The sequence below is a fragment of the Pristiophorus japonicus genome, unplaced genomic scaffold, assembly GCF_044704955.1.
Source record: "Pristiophorus japonicus isolate sPriJap1 unplaced genomic scaffold, sPriJap1.hap1 HAP1_SCAFFOLD_62, whole genome shotgun sequence".
Taxonomy (NCBI): Eukaryota; Metazoa; Chordata; class Chondrichthyes; family Pristiophoridae; genus Pristiophorus; species Pristiophorus japonicus.
This window is the reverse complement of record NW_027254531.1, coordinates 3,427,058-3,433,753: the sequence shown is the minus strand read 5'-3', so window position 1 is coordinate 3,433,753 and position 6,696 is coordinate 3,427,058.

The window sequence follows — 6,696 nt, the reverse complement described above, 5'->3', positions numbered from 1 at the left end:
AGCTTGGTGGGGCAGAGAGTGGCAGAGGGAGAGTGAGAGAGGCTGTGGGGAGACAGAGAGGATGGGAGGAGAGCGAGAAAGGTTGCAGGAGGGTGAGAGAGACTGGAGAAGAGTGAGAGAGGCCGGTCGGAGAGTGAGAGATTTGGGGGAGAGAGAGAGGCTGGGGAGGGGAGTGAGACAGGCTGGGGGAAGTGGTAGATGCTGGGAGAGTGTGAGAGGATGCGGGCATAGTGAGAGAGGCTGGGCGGGGGGGGGGAAGTGGGAGATGCTGAGGAAGAGTGCGAAAGGAAGGGGAGAGTGAGAGAGGTTAGGGAAAGAGTGAGAGTAGATGGGGAAGAATGTGAGAGGCTGGGGGAGAGTGAGAGAGGCTGTGGAGACAGAGAGAAGCAGAGGGGAGAGAAGCTGTGGGAGAGTGAGAGAGACTGGAGGGAGTCAGAGATGTTGTGGGCAGAGAGAGATGCTAGGGGGACTGAGAGAGTCTGGGGCGACAGAGAGAGGCTGAAGGGAGTGAGAGAGTCTTGGGGAGAGTGTGAGTATGTGGCAAAGGTAAGTGAGGCTTTGGAGAGAGTGAGAGGCTGCGGGGAGAGAGAGAGACTGCGAGAGTGAGAGAGGCTGCAGGGTAGAGGGAGAGGCTGGGGGGCGTGGTTGAGAGAGACTGGGGGGCGTGAAAGCGGTTGGTGGAGAGTGAGCGAGGCTGTGGGGTGAGAGAGAGTCTGGGAGAATGTGAGAGCGGCTGGGGGAGTTTGAGAGGCTGGGGAGTGAGAGAAGCTGGAGGTGAATGAGAGAGACTGGGGTGTGTGAGAGCGGGTGGGGGAGTGTGAGAGTGGCTGGGGGACAGTGAGAGACTGGGGGAGAGAGAGAGAGGATGGGAGGAGAGTGAGAGATTGTGAGACGGGGGAGAGGCTGTGGGACAGTGATAGAGGCTGGGGGGTGAGAGAAGCTGGGAGAGAGTGAGAGAGGCTGGAGGAGAGTGAGAGAGACTGGGGAAGAGTGAGAGAGGACGGGGGAGAGTGAGAGACTGGGGAGTGAAGTGAGAGAGTCTGGGGGACTGTGAGCGATGCTGGGGGGAGAGTGAGATAAATTGGGGGAGAGTGAGAGGCTGGTATGAGTGAAAAAGGATGTGTGAGAGATGCCGGTGGAGTGTGAGAGAGGCTGGCAGGGGGTAGAGTGATAGGCTGGAGGGAGTGAGAGTGGCTGCTGGGATTGCGAGACGCTGGTGGAGCGTGGTAGTGGCTGCTGGATTGTGAAAAAGGCTGGGGGAGGAGTGTGAGAGAGACTGGTGGGAGTGACAGAGGCTGGAAAAGAGTGTACGGCTGGGGGAAGGGTCAGTGAGGCTGGGCGGGAGATGGAGAGACTGTGGGGAGTGAGAGAGGCAGGAGGGGAAAGGGAGATGCTGGGGCGAGTGAGAGAGACTGCGGGGAGTGAAACGGGCTGGGTGAGAGTGAGAGGTGCATGGGGAACGAGCGGGACGGGCTGGGGGATACGGAGAGTGGCTGGGGGGCATGGGAGAGATTGGGGGAGAATGAGAGAGGCTGGCGGAGTGAGAGGGGCTGGGGTAGTGAGAGAGGCTGGGGAGACGGAGAGAGAGGCTGGGGAACAGTGAGAGACTGGGGGAGAGAGAGAGGATGGGACGAGAGTGAGAGATTGGTGGGAGAACGAGAGGTTGAGGGAGAGTAGGAGACGCTGCAGGGAGAGCGAGAGGCTGGGAGGAAGGTGAAAGAGGCTGGAGGAGAGTGAGAGAGACTGGTGAAGAGTGAGAGAGGCTGGGGGAGAATGAGAGACTGCGGGGAGGGAGGGAGTCTGGGGATTGGAGTGTGAGAGGCTGGGGGAGTGTGAGAGAGGCTAGGGAGTGTGAGTGAGGCTGGGGGAGATTGAGAGTGTTTTGGGGAAGAGTGAGAATGGCTGCGGGAGATTGAGAGAGATTGGGTGGAGATTGAGCGATATTGGGGGGCGAGAGAGAGACAGTGGAGAGTGACAGAGGTAGGGGGAGAGTCAGAGGATGGGGGAAGGATATACTGGGGGGATTTATTGCGAGGCTGAGGGAGAGTGAGAGAGGCTGGGGAGACTGAGAGAGGCTGAGGGGAGAGTGAGGCTGGGGAAAGTAAGAGACTGAGGTGGAGCGAGAGGATGGGAGGAGAGTGAGAGATTGGGTGGGGGAGAGAGAGAGGCTCAGGGAGAGTGAAAGAGGCTATGGAGAGAGAGAGTCTGGGAAGAGAGTGAGAGAGGCTGGAGGAGAGGGAGAGAGACTGGTAAAGAGTGAGAGAGGCTGGGGGGAGTAAGGGAGTCTGAGGCGAGGCAGAGAGTCTGGGTGGAGCGAAAGAGGCTCGGGGGAAATTGAGAGACTTGAGGGGAGGAGAGAGAGAGAGGTTGGGAGGAGCGTGAGAGACTGGGGGACAGAGAGAGAGGCTGTTGAGAGAGTGAGTGAGGTGGAGAGAGTGAGAGAGGCTGAGGGAGCGTGAGAGAGGCTGGAGAAGAGTGTGAGCGCCTGGGGGAGGGTCAGAGAGACTGGGGGAGAGTGAGATGTTGGGGGGAATGAAAGTGACTGTGGGGGGTTGATAGAGAGGCTGGAGAGACTGAGAGAAGCAGGGGTGATGAGAGAGTCTCGGGCGAGGGAGAGAGGATGGAGGAAGTGAGAGAGGCTGGGGAGAGTGTGAGGCTGGGGGCAGAGTAAGTGAGGCTGAGGGCCAGAGCGAGAGGCTGGGGGGAGTAAGAGAGGCTGGGGAGTGAGAGAGGGTGGGGGCCGAAGGAGAGATACTGGGGGAAGAGAGAGAGGTTTGGGGAATTAGAGAGATTGGGGGAATTGATAGAGAGGCTGGGGGAGACTGAGAAAGCTGTGCTGATGAAATAGGCTGAGGGCAGAGAGAGGCTGGGTGAGAGTGAGAGAGACAGGAGGGAGTGAGAAAGGTTGGGGGAGTGAGAGAGGCTGGGAAGAATGAGAGTGTCTGGGAGACAGTTAAAGACTTGTGGAGAGAGAGAGGATGGAAATAGAGTGAGAGATTGGGGGGCGGGGAGAGAGGCTGAGGGAGATTGAAAGCGGCTTGTGTAGAGAGAGAAGCTGGGAGGAGAGTGAGAGAGGCTGGAGAAGTGTGAGAGATTAGAGGGCGGGGAGAGAGGCTGAGGAGGGAAGTGAGAGAGGCTGGGGAAGCGCGAGAGTCTGGGAGAGTGTGAGAGGCTGGGAGGAGTGTGAGAGAGCTTGTGGGGAGAGTGGGAGAGATTGGTGGGAGGGAGAGGCAGGGGAGTTTGAGAGAGGCTGGGTGAGTGTGAGAGCGACTAGGGGGAGAGAGAGAGGCTGGGGAGACAGTGAGTGAGGCTGTGGGAAGAGTGAGAAAAGCTGGTGGAGAGTTAGAGGCTGGACGTGAGTGAGAGAGGCAAGGCGAGAGTGAGAGAGGCTGGGGGAGAGGGAGAGGCTGAGTGGAGTGAGAGAGGCTGGAGGGAATGAGAGAGGCTGGGGTGGTTGAGTGAGTCTGGGCGAAGACTGAGACAGGAGGGAGGAGAATCAGAGAGGATGGGTGAGTGTGAGAGAGGCTGCAAGAGATCCAGAGAGTTTGGGTAGTCTGAGAAAGGCTGTGGGAATATTAGTGGCTTGGGGAGAGTGAGAGAGGCTGGGGGAGAGTGAAAGCAATTGGGGGAGACAGGGAGACTGTGTCGAGTGAGAAATAGTGAGTGTAAGAGAGGCCAGTGGAGTGAGAGAGAGGTTAGGGGGGCAGTGATAGGCTGTGGGGAGTGGGAGAGGCTGGGGGGATTGGGCGATGCTGGTGGAGTGTAAGAGGGGCTGGTAGATAGTTAGATTGTCTCGGGTGTGTAAGAGAAACTGTGGAGAGTGAGAGAGTCTGGCGGCGAGATAGAGGCTGGGGTAGAGTGAGAGTGGCTCGGGGAGTAGAGAGCGGCTGGGGGAGTGAAATATGCTGGGTGGGAGAGATAGAGGATGGGAGGAGAGTGAGAGATTGGTGGGGCAGAGAGAGGCTGAGGGAAGAGGGTGACAGGCTGCGGGAGAGTGAGAGAGACTGGGTGGATATTGCACGAGATTGGGAGGCGAGAGAGAGACTGCGGAGAGTGACAGAGGCAGGGAGAGACTCAGAGGCTGGGGGAATGAGAGTTACTGGGGGGATTGAAAGAGGGGCTAGGGACAGTGAGAGACTGAGGAGTAGCGAGAGGATGGGAGGAGAGTGAGAGATTGTGGGGTGGGGGAGAGAGAGAGGCTGAGGGACAGTGAAATAGGCTGGGGAGAGAGAGAGGCTGGAGGAGAGGGAGAGAGACTGGTAAAGAGTGAGAGAGTCTGGGGGGAGTAAGAGAGTCTGGGGCGAGTGAGAGAGACAGGGCGGAGCGAGAGAGGCTGACAGGGAAAGTGAGAGAATGCGGGGTAGGGGGGCGGGGGGAGAGAGAGATTGGGAGGAGTGTGAGAGACTGGAGGAAAGAGAGAGAGAGTCTGCAGAGAGTGAGAGAGTCTGGGGGAGCGTGAGAGGCTGCAGGGAGAGTGAGAGACTGGGGAGGAGAGAGAGAGGTTGGGAGGAGTGTGAGAGACTGGGGGACAGAGAGAGAGGCTGGGGAGAATGAGAGAGTCTGGGAGGAGCGAGAGAGGCTGGGGGGTTAGTGAGAGACTTGAGGGGGAGAGAGAGAGGTTGGGAGGAGAGTGAGAGACTGGGGGACAGAGGGAGAGGCTGGGGAGAGAGTGAGAATGGGTTGTGGCAGTGAGAGACGCTGGAGGAAAGTATGAGAGGCTGCGGTAGAGTGAGAGACGCTGAGGGGAGAGAGAGGTTGGGGAGAGTGAGAAAGGTTGTGGGAGAGTGAGAGAGGCTGATGAGAGAGCGAGGCTGGGGGAGAGTGAGAGAGGCTGGAGGGAGCGGGAGAGGCTGGGGGAGAGTGCGTGAGGCAGGGGGACGTGTGGGAGAGGCTGGGGGTAGAAGGAGAGGCTGGGGGGAGTGAGAGGCTGGAGGGAGTTAAAAAGGCTGCGGGAGAGTGAGTGAGGCTGAGGAAAGAGTGAGTGAAGCTGTGGAGAGTGAGAGAGGCTGGGGGAGAGTGAGAGAGGCTGGCGAGAGTGAGAGTGCTGGGGTAGAGGGCGAGAGGCTGGGGGAAGAGTGTGAGAATCTGGGAGAGAGGGTGAGAGGCTGGGGGAATTGACAGAGAGACTGGGAGAGAGAGAGAGATCCTGAGGGGAGAGAGAGGCTGGGTTAGAGTGAGAGAGACTGGAGGGAGTGAGAGAAGCTGAGGGCGGAGTGAGAGTCTAGGGGTAGTGACAGAGGCTGTTGCGAATGTGAGAGGCTGAAAGGAGTGAGAGAGGCTGGGGGTGATTGTGAGGCTGTGGAAGAGTAAGTGAGGCTTTGGGGGGAGACAGGTTGAAGCTGGGAGGGGGAGAGGGTGAGGCTAGGGGAGTGTGCGAGACTGGGAGAGTGAGAGGGGCTGTGGGTGAGTAGGTAAGGCTGGGGAACGAGTGTGAGGGGCTGTTCGAGTGTGAGAGAGGCTGGGGGCGTGAGAGAGGTTGACGGGAGAGTGAATGAAGCTGGGGAGTGAGAGAGGCTGGGGGACTGACAAACTGGGAGGAGAGAGAGAGGATGGGAGGAGAGTGAGAGATTGCAGGCGGAGAGAGAGCCTGAGGGAGAGTGAGAGAGGCTGGGGGAGAGAGAGAGGCTGGGATGAGAGTGAGAGAGGCTGGAGGAGAGTGAGAGACACTGGGGAAAAGTGAGAGAGGCTGGGGGAAGTGATAGAGGCTGGGGGAATGAGAAAAGCTTTAGTCGAGTGAGAGCGGCTGGGGGACGAGTGAGAAATGCTGGGGGAGAGTGAAAGGCTGGGGCGAGTGAGAGAGGCGGGGGGAGAGTGAGAAAGGCCGGGGGAGAGGGTGACGCTGAGGGGAGTTAGAAAGGGTAGAGGGAGTGAGACAGGCTCAGGGACATTGATTGAGTCTGGTGGAAGAGTGAGAGATGCTGGAGGAGAGTGAGATAGATTGCGGAGAGAGACAGAAAGGCTGGGGCGAGTGAGAAAGGCTGGGGGAGAGTGAGCGACGTCGGTGGAGAGGGAGAGCGGCTGGGGGGTGAGAGTGATAGGCTGGCGGGAGTGAGAGAGGCTGGGGGGAGAAATGAGAGGCCGAGGGGAGAACGAGAGAGGCTGGGGGAGAGGGAGAGGCTGAGGGGATTTGGAGAGGCTGGAGGGAGTGAGAGATTCTCGGGGTCATTGATTGAGTCTGGGGAAAGAGTGAGAGAGGCTGGAAGATGATGAGAGAGGATGTGTGAAGAGGTAGAGAGGCTAAGGGAGAGAGAGGCTGGGATAGAGTGAGAGAGGCTCGAGGAGCGTTAGAGGCCGGGGGGAATGAGAGAGGCTGGAGGGAGTGAGAGAGGTTGGGGGAGAGTGAGTGATGCTGGGAGAAGAGAGAGATAGGTCAGTAAAGTGTGAAAGAAGTTGAGGGAGAGTCAGTGAGGCTGGGGGGAGAATGAGAGAGATTGGGGTGAGAGGGAGAGGCTGGTGAGTGTGACAGAGGCTTTGGGAGAGTAGAAGCTGGGGGAATGAGAGAGTCTGTGTTGAGTGAGAGAGGCTGAAAGGAGTGAGAGAGGTTGGGGGAGAGTGTGAGGCTGGGCGAAGAGTAAGTGAGGCTGGGGGGAGTGGGAGAGGCTGGGGGAGAGAGAGAGAGACTGGGGAAGTGAGAGAGGCTGGGATGGAGATGGAGAGGCTGGGAGTTGTGAGAGACTGAGGAATTGAGAGGGGCTG